This window comes from Pleurodeles waltl, chromosome 1_2 (assembly GCF_031143425.1).
Source record: "Pleurodeles waltl isolate 20211129_DDA chromosome 1_2, aPleWal1.hap1.20221129, whole genome shotgun sequence".
NCBI lineage: Eukaryota > Metazoa > Chordata > Amphibia > Caudata > Salamandridae > Pleurodeles > Pleurodeles waltl.
In genome coordinates, this window is record NC_090437.1 from 1,326,267,146 (window position 1) to 1,326,292,258 (window position 25,113).

Sequence of the window (25,113 nt, forward strand, 5' to 3'; positions counted from 1 at the left end):
GTGCATCAGAAAATAAAATGGGATCCTCAGGAGTCCCATTAATATTTTAAGGTGAAGCAATCCTAATGTTGGTATGCATTCACTTAGATGATCTGGGGCATTCAACTCATTAAAAGATTTTTGCTTTGATATTAGCCCAACCTCTTCCTCTCACAATCAGTGATCTACAGCAGCATCCTCATTTCACTGGATGCAAAGGCAGGCAGCCTGCAGCCAGCATTACTGAAGTGTCAAAATGGTGCAGAAAACAACCATAAAAAGGGGTAAAGTTGCAGAAGATAGTGGATCAGGAACTTGATAAAGAGAAAGTGAACTACACGTCCTGATTCAGAAAGCTGTTGGAAAAACTCATAAATCTACTCTTTTAGGGTTCCTCATACGTGTTAGCGTATATTTCTAACTTGAAACTCTTTAAGGACAATGACAGACATAGAATTCAGGGAGTTCTTCCACGCACCCTATTTCCAGTATTTGTATGCATGAACATATCAGGTGACAATGGTAGGAAATATGTTGCCCTGTTCAGAAATATCCTGTTCTGTAAACCAACAAAACGTTTTGGGTTATTACATACCAATTCCCACCCTGAAGACCATCCTGCTTTGGTCTATTTTCAGAGTAACTTTAGAGTTGTTTCCGTTGTGGGATGCAACATGTTTGTGAATGTCCACAAATCTACTTGTTTGATGGTGTTCTACTTATTATATAAGGTCACCATCCTAATCCTCTGCCAGTCTTACTTTCTTCAACCCTAATCTCAGAATTGTGAAAATATCTACCATCCTTTACACATGTAACAGATCTAAAATGCACCTTTCCTAGACTTGTGATTCTAGATATGGAATGTATGGCTGTTTTTGTGCAGCGAGCCAGCAGTTATACATGCAAAAAAAAATCTAAATCAGGAAGTGTAGGCCTGATGCCCAATCAGAGAAAGCAGAATATACTACAAAAGAAGGGAATTACTTACTGTACAAAAATAATTTAGATAGGAACAACCCATAGCATGAATTCTACTGTCTGTTTTGTTCATTCACCCACACAGGTCAACTGAACTGATGCAACATTTATTGATAGCATTAACAATTCATTTTGTACACTAATTTGTCAAATTGAATTTGTGTTTGTGCAATATGTGATTCCTGCTTATCTAATTACTTTAAAAACTGAGTTGAACAAAGCCATAATAAGGCCTACTAGCAGTTAAAATGTATGCACCATGACTTCTTGCCTCTTGACGGCACTCAATATAATTACCAATTGCATTACTTACAATGAAATGAAAAGCAATGAGATGGTTAATGAATACATTGCAGTTTCATTAAAATGGTTCATTAGGTGTGGAAGATGGGAGTCCTTCCCAAGTCATAAATCCAAAATCTTGGCAGGTCCAATGCTCAAATTCAATAAATAAAAATAGGCACCAACCCTTGGCCCCTATGGAACAAAGCAAAAAGGAGAGACCTTCTTCCTGAAGTGACCAACTGACCAATAGCAGCAGGACTTGAACTTGGACTGGACCATGTTGTTGATCTCTGCTGGAGTGAGTCCTTGACTCTAAGGGGCATATTTATGTGAGGGTTGTGTCACTTTTGCACCACGCAACATAGTATATCCATGAGGCAAACCTCTAAGTCATATTTTTGAAGCCACTCAAAGTCACTTTGCATGGCTTTGAGTGGCTCTAAAAATCTGGAGCAACCCAACACAGTGCAAATCACAGCGTTGCCTTACTCTGTCCTGGGAAGGTGTTCCATACTCGATCTTGTATCTTAAGGTGCTTACAGTGTTTAAAAAAGAATGAGGTTTGCCATAAACTCTCAGTGATTTCACTGAGGAATATCCTGAATTGGCCCATTAAACAAACTTGTCATATTCTAGCCCTTACAAACAAGTCCGATTTCAAGTTGATAGGTCCCAGTCCTTGGCAAAACTGTAAACTACTTAGTGGATGGGTTGTGGATATCAGTCTGTCAAACCAATAACAGAAATTATTTTTTAATTAAAGTCTGTGACACACTCTTTAGAAAGTTTATGAGATGAAGGAAGTTTCCTCATCCTTTAAATCCCAGATTAGTGGGTTAATAATTTAGGGCCTGATTTCGATCACACCTCCAATCTGCATACCTGAAAAGACAAGTTGACGCTATTCTGCCCATCGTATTTAGATGTTTTGCGGCTGAGCCGAAGACCACCACAATGGAGTCAGGCAGGTGGGTTCCCGCCGGCCATATTTAGGTGTTACAGTTGGATATGCGATGTACTGGTGGCAGTTTTCTAATGGAGGGAGGACATCACTGGACCCAATGGACATCGGACAATGTAAATCTCACACACACTCAAAACAAACACACTCATCTACACAAACACATGCACACACAAGCACAACTACATACATCACAACAGCGACAGTCACAACAACATGCACCTAAGTTCTGCACTGAGCAAGACAACACACAACACAACATACACAGCAACATCCACTCCATATGCAAGTGGTACACATACTGATACAACCACTTAACCCACTACACACCCTCCGCCTCACACAGCCAATCGCATCGCATCGTACACACATATACATGTACTGACTCACACACACAGCTCAAGCACGATATGACAGATAAGTGTCCCCTTGAATGTGTACACATCGGCACAGTTGACAAGTGTGAATGTACCATCATTCTGGAGCCAGCACTCATTTGGCAATGAATACTGGTACCATAATGACAGCTGTGTATGTTATGTTCGATATGTGTTGTGTACCATTGAGAGCCCAACCGTGTCTTACCCTCCTGTGTACCCAACTTATGCCCGTCACAATAATTTAAAGAAATTACTGTAACATGTATATGTCTTCAGTGTTCCTGTGCCCATGTGCAGTGACTCCCTCTGTACACAGCCAATGCGGATTGACTACCTTTGTGTTCAGCGATGGGGGGGGCCGTGTCTTCTCCGGGGTCCCATGGCACCACCGATGAAGGATCCTGTCCAGTCATGTCCAGCTGCAAATGGAAGTTGAATCAGGAGAAAAGGTGAGTTTTCATCCCTTTTGCCCCCTAATCCCGTAAGTCAGAAGTGGAGGTCGGACTGATTCTTTTGCTTAGCGGTATGGCTCCTTCAAATCTGCTCGGCTGATGTCCCGCCGTCAACCACTCTTTCTTAGGGCGCCGTGGCGGCAGATGGGATTCCTCGGCAGGACTTAGGTGGGTTAAAGTGTTGCGTTGGCTCTCATTATCCTAAATGAGACTACTGGATTTCTTGGTGTCAGAGTCGTTCCTGGTGTGGGGGACTAAGGGGGTGATTCCAACCCTGGCGGTCGGTGATAAAGCGGCGGCCAACCCACCAACAGGCAGGCGGTCAAAAAAATGGAATTCTGACCCTGGCGGGAACCGCCAACACAGCCCGCCACTTTAACACTCCGACCGCCACGGCGGGACAGACAAACAGGTTGGCGGTCACCGCCAACAGGCAGGCGGCAGACAATGTACCGCCCACCCTATCACAACTCACCAATCCGCCACCTTTTCCGGGGCGGGAGCCCCGCCGATAAAAACACGGCGGAAACAGACTACGAACGGGAAAACGCTCACCTCTATGCACTCCACGAGGAAGGAGGACAGCATGGAACCCGAATTAAACATCCTACCAGCTATTGTCTACCTGCTAATCTACCACGAGTACGAACGCCGGCGCAGACGACAACGGTGAGTACTGCACCTACGACACAGGGGAGGGGGGAGGAGAAAAGGTTACTGCCACACACATATGCGACACACCCACCCCCCCACCCCCCCCCAACTATCTACACACCAATGCAGAGCAACAAGTCAGAGTGACACCCCCCAAACCCGCCGGAATAATGCAAAGACATAATTAAAAAGATCTTTAAAATGTATGTATAAAATAGGTTCATTGAAGTCATGGTAAATATGCAATATGAAATACACAAAATAATTAATGAAAATTGCGAAATTTATAAACATAGGCAATAAGTCCTGCACAGTCAGTTAAATTTCCATAGTCCGTGGGCCAATGTGTACAAACACATGGGCAAAGCCCGCACAGGAGACCGGATACCATTGGAGAGAACACTGCAGGGGCATCAGATGATAAAAATACAGGCACCTCAGGGGGAAGGGAAGGGGGGGCACCTCAGCCACATGAGTCCACGACGCCAGATCCACGAGGGGCCTCCATGCCCACTGTACCATCCAGGGGAGTGCAAAGCCACAGTCTCTCAAGTCTCTACAGTGGGTGGGTTGCCCACTGTTCCATTCTGGGGAGTGCAAAGCCACAGTCTCTCAAGTCTCTACAGTGGGTGGGTTGACCACTGTTCCATTCTGGGGAGTGCAAAGCCACAGTCTCTCAAGTCTCTACAGTGGGAGGGTTGCCCACTGTCTAATCCTGGGGAGTGCAAAGCCACAGTCCATCAGATGGATAACCGACTCCACTGGTATTGGAGGAGGCATGGTGCCCAGAGTGCTGTGTGAACACCAGCTCGACACAGAACCGGCACTGTCAATGGGCCAGCGGTGCTTGAGACGGCGGGGCCCAGCGGAGCGGTGCTTGAGACGGCGGGGCCCAGCGGAGCGGTGCTTGACAGGAAGGGCCCAGCGGAGCGGTGCTTGAGACGGCGGGGCCCAGCGGAGCGGTTCTTGACAGGAAGGGCCCAGCGGAGCGGTGCTTGACAGGAAGGGCCCAGCGGAGCGGTGCTTGACAGGAAGGGCCCAGCGGAGCGGTGCTTGAGACGGCGGGGCCCAGCGGAGCGGTGCTTGACAGGAAGGGTCCAGCGGAGCGGTGCTTGACAGGAAGGGCCCAGCGGAGCGGTGCTTGAGACGGCGGGGCCCAGCGGAGCGGTACTTGAGACGCTGGGGCCCAGCGGAGCGGTGCTTGACAGGAAGGGCACAGCGGAGCGGTGCTTGAGACGGCGGGGCCCAGTGGAGCGGTGCTTGACAGGAAGGGCCCAGCGGAGCGGTGCTTGACAGGAAGGGCCCAGCGGAGCGGTGCTTGAGACGGCGGGGCCCAGCGGAGCGGTGCTTGAGACGGCGGGGCCCAGCGGAGCGGTGCTTGACAGGAAGGGCCCAGCGGAGCGGTGCTTGAGACGGCGGGGCCCAGCGGAGCGGTGCTTGACAGGAAGGGCCCAGTGGAGCGGTGCTTGAGAGGAAGGGCCCAGCGGAGCGTTGCTTGACAGGAAGGGCCCAGCGGAGCGGTGCTTGACAGGAAGGGCCCAGCGGAGCGGTGCCTTTTCACGGCGGTGCCTGTCTTTGCGGGGCCCTGTTCAGCGGTGCCTGTCTTGGCAGGGCCCTGTTCAATGGTGTCTTTTCACGGCGGGGCCCTGTTCAGCGGTGCCTGTCTTGGCGGGGCCCTGTTCAGCGGTGCCTTTTCACGGCGGGGCCCTGTTCAGCGGTGCCTGTCTTGGCGGGGCCCTGTTCAGCGGTGCCTTTTCACGGCGGGGCCCTGTTCAGCGGTGCTTGTCCTGTCTTTCTAGGGAGCCAGACCTGGCCAAGACTCCCCGCTTAGTCGTCCTCCGACCTTGCGGTTGCGGGGCCCTCCTGTGATGGAGTCTTGGGCCCGTGGGTGTCGTCCGTCACACCCGGTATGGGGCTGGTGGGGCCCTCCTGGTCCGCTCGCCTGCTGCCTGACTTCTCCGCCCTGCTGCCCTTGCCCTCCTTCGCTGAAGCTCTCTGGCCCTTGCCTCCCTTTGATGATGTGGCAGGTGATGGGGCAAGGCTACTGTCCTTGGTGGCAGCCGTCTCAGGCTTCTCGCGCCGGCCCTTAGTTTTTCTTGTCCTCTTCCCAGGGGGTGGGCTGGCTGTCCCCTTGCTGCTGGCCGATGTTCCTGCCCTAGGAGTTGGTGGACTCCAATAGCCCCGCACTATGGTCATACTAGATGCAGGGCTGGTGGTGGCTGAGGTGCTCTTTGGACTCTTACCAGATGGAGGGGGTGAGTCAGGTGATGCAAAGAGGTTAAGTTTGGAGAGGAAAAGTTTTTTAGGAGCAATGGGAAGGGTAGGTGCAGTGGGTATGGGAGTGGAGGAAGAGGATGTGGTTGTAGGAGAGTCAAGTGTGCTGTCTTTGGGTGCAGGTGCTTGTGACGGAGGCTGTCGTGAGGTGGATGGCTGTTGGGTGGGTGGCTGCCTGCGTTTGTGTGGTTTGGAAGAGGGGGTGACAGACACACTGGGAGAGGACACAGGGGACGTGTAAATGGCAGTGGGGGTGGTGACTGCACGTGTGCGGACTGTACTGGAGGGTGTGCTGGTGATGGAAGTACTGGCTGATGGTGGTGTGCATGCAGGTGTGAGTGGAGACGTCACAGGGAGGGAGGAGGGAGACGAAGAGGAGGGGGACACAGAGGTGGTAGTGACTGTTGCCATGTCTGCATCTAGATGTTGCTTGGGTGAATGCTTGTGTGATCTGTGGTGCTTATGTCTGGATGAGCTGCCCTTGGGTGTTGAGGTGTGTGCAGGCTGGTCTGATGGTGTGGATGGGATAGGCTGAGGAACAGGAGACTGGGACTGGGTGGAGGCAGTTAGAAGAGGGAGGCTGGAAACAGGGACAATGGCTGCCGTCAGTGCTGAGGCCAGAGCGTTGAACGATCGCTAATAGGCAGCCTGACCCGAATGAATGCCCTCCAGGTATGCATTGCTCCGATGCACCTCCCTTTCTACACCCTGGATGGCATTCAAAAGGGTAGACTGCCCAACAATGATGGTCTGGAGGAGGTGAATGACCTCCTCACTGAGGGCAGCAGGGGTAACTGGGGCAGGGCCTGAGGTGCCTGGGGCGAAGGAGATGCCCACCTTCCTGGGTGAGCGGGCACGGAGCGAAGGCTGAGGGGCTGCTGGGAGGGCGGGGCTGGTGCGCTGGGTGGCGGCTGTACCTGTTGTGGCGGTGGGCACGGATGTTGCCGCCACCGCAAGGGAGCTCCCTTCCGAGGACGTGTCGGTGTCGCTGACGTCTCCACGGGTCCCCGTTGTGGAGCTCCCCTCGCCCTCCGTATCACTGGTGTACTCAGAGTCTGTTGCATGGCCCTCCGAGGGCCATGTGAGTTGCAGCTCCCTCGTGCTCCGATGCCAATTCTCCTCCGCCTGATGATGCTAATGCACACATGCACAGGAAGAAAAAGAAAATGGGTGGGGGGAGAAATAAAGACAGGTTGAGTGCATGCATTGGCAACACCGTTGTCGGAGAGGACAGACACAGAAGCCCCCTGCACTACGCCGCGCAATCGGGGTACACTACTCAGTTCTTGTGACTAGGCCTACAGGTCTATGGACAACAAATGCACACATGGGTGATGCAGGACCATGGAGAGCTGTACTTGGCACCCTACAGAGGTGGGGGGCGGGGGCACAGGGCCATGCCTAACGGAGGGGACTAGCCTACAGAAAGCGCCCTGGCCTAGAGTTACCCACAGCCCTCCTCCCCAACCCAGACACCTCCACTGCGCACAAAGATAGCAGAATGTGCTGATACTCACCCCCTTGTGTCTGCTGTGATGTCCTCACGCGCCCATCCAAATCGGGGTAGGCCACCGCCAGGATCCAGGACATCAGGGGGGTCAATTTGCGGCTGGCACCCCTCCTACGTTGGGAGGCCATCCCCAGCAGAGACTCGGCGGTCTTCCTGGTCCCGCGGCGGATGTCCTCCCACCTCTTTCGGCAGTGGGTGCCCCGTCTGTTGTGGACCCCCAGGGCCCGGACGTCCTTGGCGATGGCACGCCAAATGTCGATCTTCTGATGGGCGTTGACCTATTTGACATGTACAGGGTGGGAAAGGAAATATCATCACTTTTCTGCATGGTCAATGTGAGTGGCCCCCCCTCCCCAACCTTGCCATGTGGCACATGTTCTCATCTGTTGTGCATTGCACTCCTCATTCGCTCCCCTCCCCACCATCTTACATCCACCCCACTCAACACAGGCATAGCCCATTCAACGTGCACCCAGTGTACTTACCTGTTGGTCTGGAGGACCGTAGAGTAGCGCATACTGGGGGAGGACCCCCTCAACAAGTTTCTCCAATTCCTCAGATGTGAAGGCAGGGGCCCTTTCCCCAGTCGCAGCAGCCATAGTATCTCCCAGACCGAGGTCACAGCAGCACTTGCAGTATAGGTCCTCTCCTGTGGATGATCAGGTCTCGAGTGATTAAGCAGATAGAAAATGGCGGTCACGCCCGCGGCGGTGCGTACCGCGGCCGCCGGTGCACATCGTCATTGGCTCCTGAAACCCATAGGGTGCAAAGTTAACCAATGCGGCTTCGCACCTCGGTCTTCGACCGCCTACCGCCACGGTGTGCCACGCCAGCGCAATGAGCTCACATCACATTGTCACACTTCACAGGTCAGGCAGCCGCCATTTCAAAGGCCCACATGGCTTAATTTCTACTGCGTCACACAGGCCTAGGCCGAGCATTGCCACTCATACACGCCTTTAACTGCATTGCGATTCTTTTACTGTGCAAGCTGTGTGAACGAACCTGTGGGTTGCTTGACTCTGTACTCCATGTTGTCCTTCCTAGGCACCGTCCGCTGGGACTTGCGAGGAGAAGGATGAATCCTCCCGTGTACCGACCGCTGGTGGACCTGTCGACAATGGAAGAACGACATATTATACTTCGATACAGATTTGACAGAGCCACTATACATGAACTGTGTCCCCAGCTGGAGCCAGACCTGATGGCCCCCATCCGCCAACCCACAGGGATTCCCCCTCTGGTGCAGGTTCTGTCAGTACTCCATTTTTTAGCAAGTGGGTCTTTTCAGACAACAGTGGCCATGTCATCAGGGATGTCTCAGCCTATGTTTTCTAAGGTTTTGTCCAGAGTGTTGTCTGCCCTGATGAAATACATGCGGAGCTACATTGTTTTCCCTGAGGAGGATGATTTGGCTACAGTGAAGGGTGATTTCTATGCCCTTGGACATATCCCCAACATCATTGGTGCCATTGATGGGACCCATGTGGCTTTGGTTCCCCCCAAAGAAAGTGAGCAGGTGTACAGAAACAGAAAAAGTTATCATTCTATGAATGTCCAGGTGGTCTGTTTGGCTGACCAGTACATCTCCCATGTAAATGCCAAGTTCCCTGGGTCAGTGCATGACGCGTATGTTATGCGAAACAGCAGCATCCCTTATGTGATGGAACAGCTACAGAGACACTGTGTGTGGTTATTAGGTGACTCTGGTTACCCCAACCTGTCGTGGCTATTGACCCCAGTGAGGAATCCCCGGACCAGGGCAGAGGAACGGTACAATGAGGCCCATGGGCGGACTAGGAGGATCATTGAAAGGACCTTCGGCCTCCTGAAAGCCAGGTTTAGGTGCCTGCATATGACAGGTGGATCCCTAATTTACTCACCAAAGAAGGTGTGCCATATCATCGTGGCATGCTGTATGCTTCACAATCTTGCTTTGCGACGCCAGGTGCCTTTTGTGCAGGAGGATGGTCCAGATGGTGGTGTTGTAGCAGCTGTGGAGCCTGTGGAGAGTGAAGAGGAGGAAGACGACGGGGACGACACGGACAACAGGGATACAGTCATAGAACAATATTTCCAGTAGCACACAGGTAAGAATCAACCACGCCATTTCACATTTACTTAAGGCCTCCTGCCTCTCTACTGTCTGTGTTTCCCCCCAGTTCCTTTTAACTGAATTGTGACTTTCCCTTCCCTTTTCAGAGCTGTATGACCGACTGCGTGACTTCTGCTTTGTTTGCCCATGGACTAAAGCTTATTGTCATTGGTATGTTGTCATCACAATGTAACTGAACATAATTGCACCGTTATGTGTAATACATTTGTGAAAAATACAAGCAGACTCCTGTTATTTTAAGTGCAATTAGTGATTTATTTCAAGTGCTACATATAGGTACATGATTTTAAAACGGTGATGGGTGGGGGTGGAGTAATGTCCATGGCAGAGTCCAGTTCTCAGTCTGACAGGTGCATTGTCCATATGCGTGTGGAAGGATGGAGCAGGGGCAGTTTAAGGTTGGACAGGGTGACAATGTGGGACAGTGGGATGACATCAGGGGGTATCTTATGCTGGCGGGGGTCTTGGCATCCTACTCTGTCTTCTTGTGAGATCTCAGGTTCCGCTTGCAGGGTGGTTGTTCTTCAGCAGGAGGTGGGGTTCTGGTGGCCTGTCGTTGTGTGGGGGCCTCCTGTCCACTAGCGCCGGCGGATGTGGTAGGCTGTTCCTGGTCCTGGCTAGTGACAGGGGCCCTTTGGGGTTCCACATGGTCCCGCAATGTGGTGACTATCTGGTTAAGGGCCAGGACGATGGTCCCCATTGCGGTACCAATGTTCCTCAGTTCCTCTCTGAACCCCATGTACCGTTCCTCCTGCTGTGCCTGGATCTCCTGGAACCTGGCCAGTACCGTCGCCATCGTCTCCTGGGAGTGGTGGTATGCTCCCATGATGGTGGTGAGGGCCTCTTGGAGAGTGGGTTCCCTGGGCCTGTCCCCCCCCTGTCGCACAGCAGCCCTCCCAGTTCCCCTGTGTTCCTGGGCCTCTGTCCCCTGGACGGTGTGCCCACTACAACTGCCCCCAGGTCCCTGTTGTTGTTGGGGTGGTGGGTTAACCTGGGTGCCCTGTAGTGGCGGACACACCGCTGATTGACGTGTCCTGGAGACAGAGGCATGGGCCCGCTGGGTGGGAGCTGTGCTGGTGTTCCCAGAGGGGGTTAGGTCTGCTGTAGCCTGTGGCTGTGTGTGGGGAACCGACTGTCCAGAGGTCCCCGATGGGCCGGGCTGGTCATCTGGGTCCAGGGAGACAGAGCTGCTGTCATCGCTGGGGGCCTCTTCTGGGGGTGGGATGGACATCTCTGGACCCTCCGTGGCGGTGTGGTGGCGTTCGGGTCCTGCAGGGGTATAAGGGCATGGTTATGGCTTCTGTGTGTGGCATTTCGTGTGATGGGTGGGTGTCTGTGTACCCAAGTGCAGGCATTCCCTTGTGGGGGCTTTTGTGAGGGTGGCTTGTGGGGGTGATGTGTGTGTGCAGTGGGCATGCTTTGGTGATGGGTGTCCATGGTTTTTGGTCACATGCAGGGCTTGGTGTTGGGATGGGTGGGTTGTGATGGTGAGCCATTTGCAAGGAGTTGGTGTGATGGGGGTGGGGGTGAGGGTGGGGGTATGTGCTGGCATGCAGGTGGGGTGGGGGTGGGAAGTAGTAGTTAAGATTTGACTTACCAGAGTCCATTCCTCCAGCTACTCCTGCGAGGCCGTCAGGATGCAGGATGTGCAAGACTTCCTCCTCCCATGCTGTAAATTCTGGGGGAGTAGGTGGGGGTCCGCCGCCAGTCTTCTGCACCGCAATGTTGTGCCTTGATACCATGGAACGCACCTTCCCCCGTAGGTCGTTCCAGCGATTCCTGATGTCATCCCGATTGCGTGGATGCTGTCCCACCGCGTTGACCCTGTCCACTATCCTTTGCCATAGCTCCATCTTCCTAGCAATTGTGGTGTGCTGCACCTGTGCCCCGAAGAGCTGGGGCTCTACACAAACTATTTCCTCCACCATGACCCTGAGTTCTGCGTCAGAGAACCTGGGGTGTCTTTGGGGTGCCATGGGGTGGTGTGGATGAGGTGAGGGATGTTGTATGTGTTGTGGAGTGTAATGTGTGGGGTGGTGTATGGTGTTTTGTGCTTGGTAATTGTGTGGGTGATGTTGTGATTTGCCTCTGTGTGATGGTCTACTCTAAGCAGTGCTGTCTCTGTCTGTCCTTGATTCGCAATCGTGGTCGTAGGGGTTTGTGGGTGATATGGGTGTGTGTTTTATATTTTATTGGGTGTGTGGGAGTGGTGTGTATATGTGTATCAGGTGTGTGTATTTCAAATTGTCCAATGTGGTTGTGTTTTGTAAGGGTGTGTGTATTTTGACCTCGGCGGTGTGTACCGCCAATGGAATACCGCGGCTGAAAGACCGCCGCGTGGATTCGTGGGTCGGAATGGCATGGGCGTATTTGTGTTGGTGTGACGGTGGAGGTTTGGTCATCGCCATTTTTTCGCTGACCTTTGGTGTGGCGGACTTTTGTGGATGTCGGGTTTTTGGAGGTTTTCAAGTAGCGGGTCAGAATGACCTTGGCGGTTTACCGCGACCACGGCGGTGTTATGGCGGTCTTCTGACCGGCGGTAAGCGCCTTTTACCGCCGAGGTGAGAATGACCCCCTTAGTCTTACCCACTAACAAGGACACCTGTCACCTTCAATCCGGTTTTGCTCCGGCTAACTAGCAGTGCCTCATCTCTACCAAGGGGAAGAGATGATTTGGCAGCCAAGCGCATGACATCTTAGAACTTCTCAGAGAAGTCGTGGTCGCTCAGGTCCCAACCAGCTCTCTCATTTACAGCATGATCTCATATACAAATGACACAAACAGTTTAAGTTTTATAGATTAATTTAATAAAACAACTGCATTCTAGATAATAAGGTGTGAGCCGCAATAACCAGAACCATACAAAACAGTAGGATTAAAATAGTAACCAAGAGAGTGAAACATAGGAATAACGCTATCATAGTGTTAACAAACTGCATTCCCTCTAGTTTTGTTCTATTTCGAGCACAGCATGTTAAGCTCTAAGCTTGCCTTTCAGATTCCCTGGGAAGACATCAACCCTCATACCTGAGCAAAGGCCTGTGATCTGGATCAGCATCTGCAACAGGGCAGTCCGTGTATAGTTGTGGTTCCCTGGTCGGAATCTCCCTCTTGCATGTATTAGGACAAGGAAGTGTTTTTATAACTAACATGTCGATGTGGTAACAAAATGTCATACGCAAAAGTGTGTATCGTCTACAACCCAAAGACTAACTCCTCCCACGTCTATCGGCAATGTACCAGACTGTATCCTTGACTGAAGCACAGAGTGAGCAAGAATGTGTTATTGAAAACTCCGATGCTGAAGTAGGCTAAACAGTGTGATATAAAGAATAAAACAAGACCGTAGAACTGGTTATTAAAAAATAACAGTATGAAGCTGAATAAAATGCATCTAGAGCAAAGTGCACAGAGGCCCGATGCTGCGAGCAAAGAAATAAAATGCATCTAGGGCAAAGCGCACAAAGGCCTAACGCCTGAAGCAAGCACGCAAAAGCTACATAAAAATGGCTACACTACACCCTCCCCTTGTCAGTAGAAAGTGGTTCTAATCAAAGCATAATAAAAAATGCCCTAGAAAATCTAAAAAAAACACATTTCGACAATTCCAGAGGACATCAAAGTCCAAAATTCTAATTTAAAGCATGTGACTTAAGAGCCAAATTACATAGAACAATGTCAATTTTGAAGGAATCCAATTCAAACGGAAGTCACAGAAAGCAGGATATTCTCCACTTCGGCAGATGACAAGACCGGAAAATCCACGCCAAACACCATCATGGAGCAGATGTGTTCCAAAGCCCCAGAACCATCCAAGGCGGCATCCCCTGCAGGGCCTATGAACAAGTTAGTATCATCTTCCTCCAGGAAGGGAACCTCGTAAACTGCCTCACGAAGCAAATGCAGCCGCAGTGCGCATGTCTGGGAATGAGCCCTGACCGGGAACATCAACAGATCAGCATCAACCACTGGGGGGCGCTGCAGTGAGAGACAGAGAGTCAGTGCATGTTCAAATGAGCACCAAAGGCACCGAAACACGGGTTGCACACAATCCAAAACTGGCCTGCAGGACAGGGACCAGTCACACTCCAAATGTCCCAGGAGTGTTGCTCCAAAATGCTGCATCATGCGTTCACGACACAGCTGTACCGATGGAAGCGCCCACATTCGCTCTTGTTGCAGCGGGACAGCCATTGTGGAAGAACAAAAGCAACAGCAAAACACCAGCCAATAAAGCCAAAGCTATCGGAAAACCACCAAAAATGCTTCCGAAAATAGAATGAATAGCCGTAGGTATCAAACAGAATATGGAAGAGAAGGTATGAGCAAAACCAACACGTACGGCTGTGAAAAAATGTGCTAGTCCAGCAGTGCTGGACGCATTAAATATACGTCCCACGAGTTCACCAAAGTGGCTCGGAAAGTTAGTATTTAATAGGGACTGTATTTCTGCTGATGACTTTGCCACTTGAAGTGTGTAGGTCTCGCTTGCAGATGTAAGGGCCACATGCTTTTGAAACAATAGAGCTTTTAGTCGACTCAACTTGTCGAAATTCACCTTGGAAGTAGCAATGTGAGGCCAGATATCAGCCACCTCCCTTAATTTAGTGGGGGGAAATAACACATTTCCGCAGCAAATAACGACCTTGGTGACCAAAACTACGTAAACTATTCCGGCACGCATGCCACAACAGTCTTCACTGTTAAGGAGGACGTAGCTGCCGTTTGAAAGCACCTGGAACGTGTTTTTAATCACGGGGACTGGAACTCCCTTTAGATAGCAAGCCAGATTTGCAACCGAGGCATTACACGCCCATGCAAGGACAGCTGCTTACAAACCATCGAATGGCTGACAGAAGCTTTGCATTCACTACCGCTAAGAAAAACCTCTCTCATGCCATTAAGACATCTGTATATAAGGGGAAGCTCCCACACCTCATGTATATAACTGTCTCCTAACCTTTCATATCTGCCAACCGGAACGTGTTTCAAACAAGAAGTGAACTGTAATGTGGAAATGGGCAGATTAATAACCCCGTATATTAACCATTCAGCTGAGGGAATCTCGGCCACGGTAAAAGGCAACCTTTCCAATTTTTCAATATTCAACATGACATATGTTGCTTCCTTTTTCGCCATCAGCTGTTGTTGACGTGTCAAATTAAAGGAAAAAAATATCTCCCTGGCCCTGATGTGCTGCCACGGAACGCGACCCTTCAGCGTCTGAAGTGTCCAACTGTAGGAGGCTGGACTGGCTTGTAGTGAGTACCAGGGGGTACTTGCACCTTGCACCAGGCCCAGTTATCCCTTATTAGTGTTTGGGTGTCTAGCAGCTTAGGCTGATAGATAATGGTAGCTTAGCAGAGCAGCTTAGGCTGAACTAGGAGACGTGTGAAGCTACTACAGTACCACTTAGTGTCATATGCACAATATCATAAGAAAACACAATACACAGTTATACTAAAAATAAAGGTACTTTATTTTTATGACAATATGCCAAAGTATCTTAGAGTGTACCCTCAGTGAGAGGATAGGAAATATACACAAGATATATATACACAATAGCAAAAATATGCAGTATAGTCTTAGAAAACAGTGCAAACAATGTATAGTTACAATAGGATGCAATGGGGAAACATAGGGATAGGGGCAACGCAAACCATATACTCCAAAAGTGGAATGCGAACCACGAATGGACCCCAAACCTATGTGACCTTGTAGAGGGTCGCTGGGACTATTAGAAAATAGTGAGAATTAGAAAAATAACCCTCCCCAAGACCCTGAAAAGTGAGTGCAAAGTGCACTAAAGTTCCCCTAAGGACAAAGAAGTCGTGTTAGAGGAATAATGCAGGAAAGACACAAACCAACAATGCAACAACGATGGATTTCCAATCTTGGGTACCTGTGGAACAAGGGGACCAAGTCCAAAAGTCACAAGCAAGTCGGAGATGGGCAGATGCCCAGGAAATGCCAGCTGTGGGTGCCAAGGAGCTTCTACTGGACAGAAGAAGCTGAGGTTTCTGCAGGAACGAAAAGGGCTAGAGACTTCCCCTTTGGTGGACGAATCCATCTCGAAGTGGAGGATCGTGCAGAAGTGTTTTCCCGCCGAAAAAACGCCAACAAGCCTTGCTAGCTGCAAATTGTGCGGTTAACGTTTTTGGACGCTGCTGTGGCCCAGGAGGGACCAGGAGGTCGCAAATTGGACCAGAAGGTAGAGGGGACGTCGAGCAAGACAAAGAGCCCTCTTAGCAGCAGGTAGCACCCGGAGAAGGGCCAGAAACAGGCACTACGAGGATGCGTGAAACGGTGCTCACCCGAAGTCGCACAAAGAAGTCCCACATCGCCGGAGAACAACTTAGGAGGTCGTGCAATGCAGTTTAGAGTGCGTGGACCCAGGCTTGGCTGTGAACGAAGGATTTCCGCCGGAAGTGCACAGGGGCCGGAGTAGCTGCAAAAGTCGCGGTTCCCAGCAATGCAGTCTAGCGAGGTGAGGCAAGGACTTACCTCCACCAAACTTGGACTGAAGAGTCACTGGACTGTGGGGGTCACTTGGACAGAGTTGCTGGATTCGAGGGACCTCGCTCGTCGTGCTGAGAGGAGACCCAAGGGACCGGTAATGCAGCTTTTTGGTGCCTGCGGTTGCAGGGGGAAGATTCCGTCGACCCACGGGAGATTTCTTCGGAGCTTCTAGTGCAGAGAGGAGGCAGACTACCCCCACAGCATGCACCACCAGGAAAACAGTCGAGAAGGCGGCAGGATCAGCGTTACAGAGTTGCAGTAGTCTTCTTAGCTACTTTGTTGCAGTTTTGCAGGCTTCCAGCGCGGTCAGCAGTCGATTCCTTGGTAGAAGGTGAAGAGAGAGATGCAGAGGAACTCTGATGAGCTCTTGCATTCGTTATCTAAAGTTTCCCCAGAGACAGAGACCCTAAATAGCCAGAAAAGAGGGTTTGGCTACCTAGGAGAGAGGATAGGCTAGCAACACCTGAAGGAGCCTATCACAAGGAGTCTCTGACGTCACCTGGTGGCACTGGCCACTCAGAGCAGTCCAGTGTGCCAGCAGCACCTCTGTTTCCAAGATGGCAGAGGTCTGGAGCACACTGGAGGAGCTCTGGACACCTCCCAGGGGAGGTGCAGATCAGGGGAGTGGTCACTCCCCTTTCCTTTGTCCAGTTTTACGCCAGAGCAGGGCTAAGGGGTCCCCTGAACCGGTGTAGACTGGCTTATGCAGAATTGGGCACATCTGTGCCCAAGAAAGCATTTCCAGAGGCTGGGGGAGGTTACCCCTCCCCTGCCTTCACACCATTTTCCAAAGGGAGAGGGTGTAACACCCTCTCTCAGAGGAAGTCCTTTGTTCTGCCATCCTGGGCCAGGCCTGGCTGGACCCCAGGAGGGCAAATGCCTGTCTGAGGGGTTGGCAGCAGCTGCAGTGAAACCCCAGGAAGGGCAGTTTGGCAGTACCAGGGTCTGTGCTACAGACCACTGGGATCATGGGATTGTGCCAACTATGCCAGGATGGCATAGAGGGGGCAATTCCATGATCATAGACATGTTACATGGCCATATTCGGAGTTACCATTGTGAAGCTACATATAGGTAGTGACCTATATGTAGTGCACGCGTGTAATGGTGTCCCCGCACTCACAAAGTCCGGGGAATTGGCCCTGAACAATGTGGGGGCACCTTGGCTAGTGCCAGGGTGCCCTCACACTAAGTAACTTTGCACCTAACCTTTACCAGGTAAAGGTTAGACATATTGGTGACTTATAAGTTACTTAAGTGCAGTGTAAAATGGCTGTGAAATAACGTGGACGTTATTTCACTCAGGCTGCAGTGGCAGGCCTGTGTAAGAATTGTCAGAGCTCCCTATGGGTGGCAAAAGAAATGCTGCAGCCCATAGGGATCTCCTGGAACCCCAATACCCTGGGTACCTCAGTACCATATACTAGGGAATTATAAGGGTGTTCCAGTAAGCCAATGTAAATTGGTAAAATTGGTCACTAGCCTGTTAGTGACAATTTGAAAGAAATGAGAGAGCATAACCACTGAGGTTCTGATTAGCAGAGCCTCAGTGAGACAGTTAGGCACCACACAGGGAACACATACATATAGGCCACAAACTTATGAGCACTGGGGTCCTGACTAGCAGGGTCCCAGTGACACATAACAAACATACTGAAAACATAGGGTTTTCACTATGAGCACTGGGCCCTGGCTAGCAGGATACCAGTGAGACAGTGAAAACACCCTGACATACACTCACAAACAGGCCAAAAGTGGGGGCAACAAGGCTAGAAAGAGGCTACTTTCTCACACCAACCCAACTGCATAATGGACCGCGTTTGAGTTTGTCCATGATATAAGGAAGACATATCTGATCTAATAATGTCTATGGCAGAGGAAACAATGTTGTTAATTGTATATATACGGTCAGACAGGGTGTGTATTCCCTAATCCACTACAGATAATGCTTGTTTCAAATTTTCCTGATCTATCTGCCTTAACCGTGCCACAGCCTCCTGTTGGGAAAGTTTCCATATCTCATTGTATACTCCTTACAAAAAACGTTTTCTCTAGGGCACTCTCGGTCCTGACAAAAAGTCTTGCAAGTCAGTATAATTAGACAGAAGTGTGAAATGTGTCTTAACTGCATCTAGCGTGGATGGCTTTAACCATTGTTGACATAGTTTCCCCACGCTATATGTAGTAATGATATCTGCATGTTCGTGTGATATATAGCGAGGGTCTGCCCTACTGGTCCTGAAACCCCCCGAAGAGGTGACAAAACGCTGATGACACCCATTCGTGTCTATTGGCCACAATAACCACCCGCCTGGACGTGTCAATGAAGTGTTAAACGTACCATTCTGGACCCATTCTGTAAGTGCACTAAAAGTGGCATTGATATATTGCTGCCAATATGGTATGCTAGGCATATTCAATTCTCTAATGGTTGCTAAGCCCAAACAGCTAGTCTGTTGTACAGTGTCATTTAAGAATATCATTTGGACAGGAATGAGACATGCTCTAAACAATGTTTCCCTACCCTGCGTCTGCCAATGTTTTGTTCCCCAAACACTTTTCAAATCAACATTTTTCGACCAATACTCATACCCCTCAATAGATAGTTGGGAAACAAACTAATTTGAATACAGGAATTTCATATTAGTCAACAGTATTTGCTTATTTGCCTGTGGAGTTAATTTAAAATAATATGACTTAGCACTTGTTTGATGATGCCCAGAAAAATATGCAAACTTATCCGAATATGTTTTAGAACTCCCTTGGGCAGGAGTCGGGCAATGCTCCCATTGCGTATAGTCAAATATTGTTTTAGGACTACTGGCCTTATGAATAAAGTGGTGCCCATAATAATTGTACCAAAACATGTCACCATAATTATCTCTAAACTGGTAAGCATCTTCATTGTCATAGACAGTAAAATATTGCAACTCTGTCAACATAGAATCAACTGTCTTCACGTCCCAATCATCAGATACAATGCCTGGTATTACTATTTCATTCATCAATAACTTTAGAACATACGGTATTTGAATTGTCTCAGTGGGACCATATATATCAAACATTACTCTATCCCACACAATCTCATCCGGAATTGGCAAAGCAGAAATGTTCACAAAGGACAAGTCTCTTCGAACCTTATGTGATGAAAAATGTGGCTTCAACACCTCCTCCACTTGTTCAACCTCTGATCTCTCAGGAAGAAAATGACCATGTATTACTAGAAAAAAGGTAACAACAAACCCTATCCACAGAAAAAAAGCCATCAGAGTCATAAAAAGCCACAGATAGTTCCAAGGAATAAGAAAATATGTATTTTTAAGCCAATACATCAGCTTACGTGGACCCGGGACAGGTTTTGAAGAGGACAAAGAGTCTGATAGACCATCATCGTTGTTATGAAAGCAACCGGAGGCAGTTCTTGAAAAAGGTGCCACCGTAAACAAAGAAGTAGCAGGTGTTTCTCGCCGTGGTACACTGTAGATAACACCCTCAGTAACATCAGTAGTTACAGCGACTTGATCAAAGGATGCCAAATTATTTGTCGTGAGTGGAATAATCGTAAGATCATCTTCCACCCTCCCCATGCCCGGAGAGGAAGCAGCGTTGGTGCAAACCACCTGTAGTGGAACATCTTCCCCAGTAGTGAAAGGGAATCGGGAACTACTGGGCATTCCTCTTGGTCTGCTGTGCAAAATCGGCCACATGTTGTAACTTGACATTGTCGATGGAGACAAAGCGATGTCCTTTGGCACCTTGCAACGGCGGCAAAATCACAGTTCGTGTACCGTGGATTTCCAGTACAGGGACTGGTGCTCGATACGAAGGGCCAAATTCTTTTTTCACTGCAAACTTTTCACGCACAAGATCCCCAATTCTGGGAATCCAACCAGTAGGCGTTACTGGCTCATCCTTAATTCCTGTGGAGGCAGCACTTGCAGAACAGTTAACCTCACGGAACTGTTGTAATTCCTGCAAAACAGTGACACGATCATTTATTTCAAAAGGCGTTTCCGCTGCCTCCACACCAGGACCATCTAGATCCGGAACAAACATGTGTGTTCCATACAGGCACTCATATGAAGTTCGACCTTCTAGGCAAGTTATTAAGTGCTCTCTGTACTCCATATAGGTGGGATAGCCAACTACGACCCGTACCTATAACTCTAGCCGTTAAGGATTGCTTTAAATCGCGATTTAAATGCTCCACTACAGAATTTCCCTCTGGATGAAATGCAGACGAGAACTGGAGCTGGACTCCCAACGAAGCCATGGCGTCCCTGAATGCCTTAGAGGCAAAAGCAGGGCCCTGGTCCGAATGGGAAGCCGCAACTGCATATGTACAGACAAAGATACGCAAATCTTTAATAACAGTTCGAGCGTCAGCCGAGCGCTGTGGCCACACCCACACAAATCTGGAGCACGAAACTACAGCTACCAAGATATATTTGTATGCACTATCTGCTGTCAGCGGACCACAATGGTCCAAGTACACACACTGTAATGGTTTATTTGAAATCAGAAGGGGCTTCTGCTGCGGGCGTTTAGCTGTTGAAACTTTAATTTGTTGACAGATGTCACAACAAAGGACACACTGCTTCGTCTCTTTATAGAGACCAGGCCACCAGTAACGGGCCTGTAACAGGGAAATTGTGGCAGCCACGCCAGCATGTGCAGATGCCACCCGCTCATGCGCTGCAGTAATTAATTGAGGTTGCACTATTTTATTGGGCATTTCGCATACACCCACCCCTGGAATTTTAACCTCAGCGTTCAGCATACCACCCATTGAGTAATGATATTTAGATGGAAATCCCTTAGGATAAGGCGTGCCATCAGCCGTAGCCTTTATGGCTGCCAAAATCTCTGTGTCTGGTTTGGAACTCGAACGAGTAACTGCGGCCACAGTGGCAACTGCCACTGCTGATTTCGCGGCTTCATCAGCCAATGTATTTCCAGCAACGTGTATTCCAACGCGCTGGTGTCCAAGAGTATGTACAACATGGACTTTAGGTAGCATCTCCTTTAGATCCGCTACCTTCCCCCACAATAGTCTGTGTTTTATGGTGTTGCCCTTTGAATCTCTGAACCCATTTAATCGCCAGAAATGTAGGTATTCATTAAAAGACTGGACACAGTAATAGGAATCACAAACCAGAAGTGTAAACTGTGCCGGATCCGTATGTTCCAAGGCCAATAATAGAGCTTTCAGCTCAGTCAACTGTGCCGTACAGTCCCTCAATGTCTGTGTATAAGTATGTTGGGGGCAGAACTTCTCCCCCTCCATATGGCCGCTCACCACCGCACATGCAGCAGAATATTGGTGTTTTGTTCCCACCGCAGGTTGCGCAGAGCCATTGGTGTACATGACTACCTGATATTGATCAATAGGCAACGTGTCAGCGGGAACAGGATATTCTATTTCATATTGGAGAAATTCCTGTGTCTGTAGTTTTTGGTCAAAAACGTAATCTACATCAGTGGCTGTCAAAGACGTAGCCCATTGTATCCAACGCGGATGTAATGCTTTCGCATTTGGTACACTCGCCTTTGTAACAGCCTCTAGGGCCGGAATGGGGGAAACGACTATGATGCGTTTTCCCTGGGCAAGAGGTCGTTCTTTAATAACATCCATCTTTACAGCAGTGAGAATCTTCTCTGTTTGTGCAAAACGTTGTTCTGCAGCTGAATACAAGTGAGACTTGTATCCTATCTGGACTGTATCTCCCTCATTAAAGGTAACATACGTAAAACCAACGGCCCCAGCTACAACCCTGATGACCAGATGGGTCTTATTGTCCCGTGTGTGTAAATGCTTTGCAGCTAGGAGATCATGTTGCAAATCTCGAAGAGTATGTGTATGCTCAATCGTGCAAAATCTACTCGAAAAATCTGGGTAATGGTTTTATACGAGTAGCATAATCAGGAATGTAAGTTCTGCCAAAATTTAGAAATCCCAACAACGACTGAAGTTTCTTAATTGTATTAGGAGGTTGCAATTGTGCACATTTTTCTAAGAAGTGTGGCGCTAGGCTCTTGCCTTCATTCGACAGCTCATATCCCAAGAAAATGATGCTGAGGAAGGCAATTTTAGATTTTTTGAAGTTGAATTTGTAGCCAATATCTGCAAATCCCACAACAATGCGGGCCACCCACCTTAGATGTTGTAGTAACTCGTCATCTGTGAGATATATATCATCAACATATGACAATGCTTCAGGGTCCAGCTCGTGCAATATCTGTCACACGAGCCGAAAACAGTCCTGGGCTATTCTTATACCCCTGAGGCAAACAACAAAAAAGTTTCTGAGAGCCAAACGCACGAAAACTCGTAAAATCCCTGCTTTCGGGCTCTATATTCTGGCAGAAGAAACCATTCGAGATATCTAAAGTAGTTTTGTATTTTTTACGCACTATATTATTCATGAGTGCTGCGCTATGTATGTGCATGTCCGTTCAAATGTCTATAGTCCACTACTATTCTGTAAGAATGGTCCGGTTTAGCCACAGGAAATAAGGGATTATTCATCGGCGAGACATAGGGTTCAGTTACTCCCTGGTACTCCAATTGTGTAAGTATGTTCCTCACTGATCCCCTAGCTTCATATTTAATAGGATATTGCGGTTGTGGCTGAGGTTCGCCCTTAATCGGAATTACATGATAAGGAGAATCCCTTTCCCACCCCACATGATTTCTACATAAGGCGGGTGCTTGTGCCAGAGCCCATTCAATGCTATAGAATTCTGCAAGTTCTCCCGGAACAAGTGGTGAGAACGAAGGTGTAATAACCTCCTCCCCAACTGGACAGTCGCGAACAAAGTCAGGGGGCCAATCCTGTTCGGCCAGCAGAATGTCATATATCTTGACAACGCCAAAAGATGGCGTTAATAGTGCGCTCAATGTCCCCTTCTAATTGCAAAGTCATTGAATATACTCTATCGGGATCAGAGACACGCATATCTGCCGTTTCGACTTGTATGAAGTCATCAGTTGCTTTCACCTCCAGATGCTCTAGAAGATTCCGGCGAACTATTGTGACCTCTGCCGTGCTGTCTAACAGTGCTAGTGCCCATGTCTTGTTCTTCAAGAGAACTCTCTTCCTGTGTGGCATGTCTAATTGAGACTGCCGCCACCGTTTTCTTTTTAAACTGTTGTTTTTGTTGGATCGATTTCTCTTCCTTCTTTACAGAAGCCTCCGAAGAGCGTTGTGATTCCTGTCTGGGTTTCACGTACTCCGTTCTGCGCTCTGACCGCCCACCTCTCTCATTTCTTTTGTCCGAGGAGTCCTGAAAGGAACGAAATTGGCGTGTATCAGTATATTGATATCTATCAGGCGTCTTCAAATTATCCCTGTTTCTAAGATTATATTTTGTCTGAGGGGTCGCCACTCTCGGAGATTCTCCCCTTTCTTTCTTAGGTGTTTGTTGTTTTTTCTCCCAACGCTTTTTATTACCCTCAGGCTGTTGGTTCTTAGTAGTATCCTTACTACCCTTCCCTTGCAACTGTGGTTTCTGTGGTCTAGCCCTGAGGCTATCACGACCGATACTGGAATTTGTTTCCGCTATTATTCTCGCCAGCTCCCGCTCCTGGTCGGGTTGCGGGACGTCTCGAAGACGCATACGCACCGCTAGTGCTACTGCCTCTCCCTTGAGATTACTCAGTATAATAGAAGAAACCGCGGCAAAGTTGCCCATCAGTTGCATCCCCAAATCTAAGGCTGGGGCAGCCCCATATTCATCCTGAATTTGTTTGAGCACTTCCGGTAAGTTTGCTAATGTCGGTGTACCGTGTGCTGTAGTATAGAGCGCGGCAAACATCGTGCCCCATGTATTACAATGGTCCACTGCGGGAACCATTCCAAACGGTAAACACATCGTCAATATTCTATGTTTATCCTGAGGGTCTGTATGGGGAAATACTGCCTCCAAGGTATTAATTTTTTGTGCCAGCCAAAACAGAGTTTCCTCCCGTTTAGCTGGTACTTTGCCCATAATAGAGTGTACAGTGGCCGGATTGATACCCGGTACTACTGCATGTTGTTGCGCTGGGGCTATGCGCCCTGGGTTCATGTTTAATGTCTGCATCACAAATTGTACTAATCTTCTATATGTAGCCGTTAAGTCTGTGTATAAACAACAAACTTCAGCCACCGCCATGTTAGCCACCGGAGGCCGGAGCTGGTTGGGACCTGAGCGAACACGACTTCCCTGAGAAGTTCTAAGATGTCATGCGCTCGGCTGCCAAATCATCCCTTCCCCTTGGGAGAGATGAGGCACTGCTAGTTAGCCGGAGCAAAACCGGATTGAGGGTGACAGGTGTCCTTCTTAGTGGGTAAGACTTAGTCCCCCATACCAGGAACGAATCTGACACCGAGAAATCCAGAAGTCTCATTTGGGATAATGAGAGCCAACTCAACATGGTGCCGCCAACCATTGGTCTGGCTCTAATTTTCGGGTCCGGCTGACTCTTTCGGTCTCATATATACATTGACTCCTCAGTTCCTTTAAACAGAGACGTCCGTGGCTCTGAGGATTTCCACCTCCGCGATATAGCGGTTGGTTGTTCAAGCTTGAACTTTGAAAGGAAAAACCCCGATATTTGGTGTGCCTTCTCTGAACTATCTCTGTTTTAATAATGGCGAATCCCCAAGTAATACAAATAGCAGTTAATATGCGACAACCGCTCACAGGGCATTTGCTTGCATATGGTCTGACAAACCAGGGGGGTTCAGTCACGTTTGTGGTGGACGCCCATGCAGCCTATAGAACAGAACTTTTTTATTCTTGGGTCACATTTCCAGCAGTTGATGGGAATTCAAACACATTTCACAACTACACGTTTGCAGCGCCAGCCTCCGGATAATGAACCCTTGTTCCTGCAGCCTTTCACTGGCGGGTTCCCCCGCCAGGGAAAGGCTGGCGGAGGGAGTGCTCCTGGGGCCCCCGTGCAGTGCCCCGTTGCGCAGGTCACTGCCCGATTTACGGGCAGGGATCTGTGTGA

The 25,113-nt window shown here is 49.3% G+C and overlaps 1 protein-coding gene across 1 annotated transcript in view; it reads left to right on the forward strand.

The window, feature by feature from the left end:
- The window catches only part of LOC138251518 (B-cell differentiation antigen CD72-like), a 220,133-nt gene that overhangs the window by 193,195 nt on the left and 1,825 nt on the right, over window positions 1–25,113 (forward strand). The window lies entirely within an intron of this gene.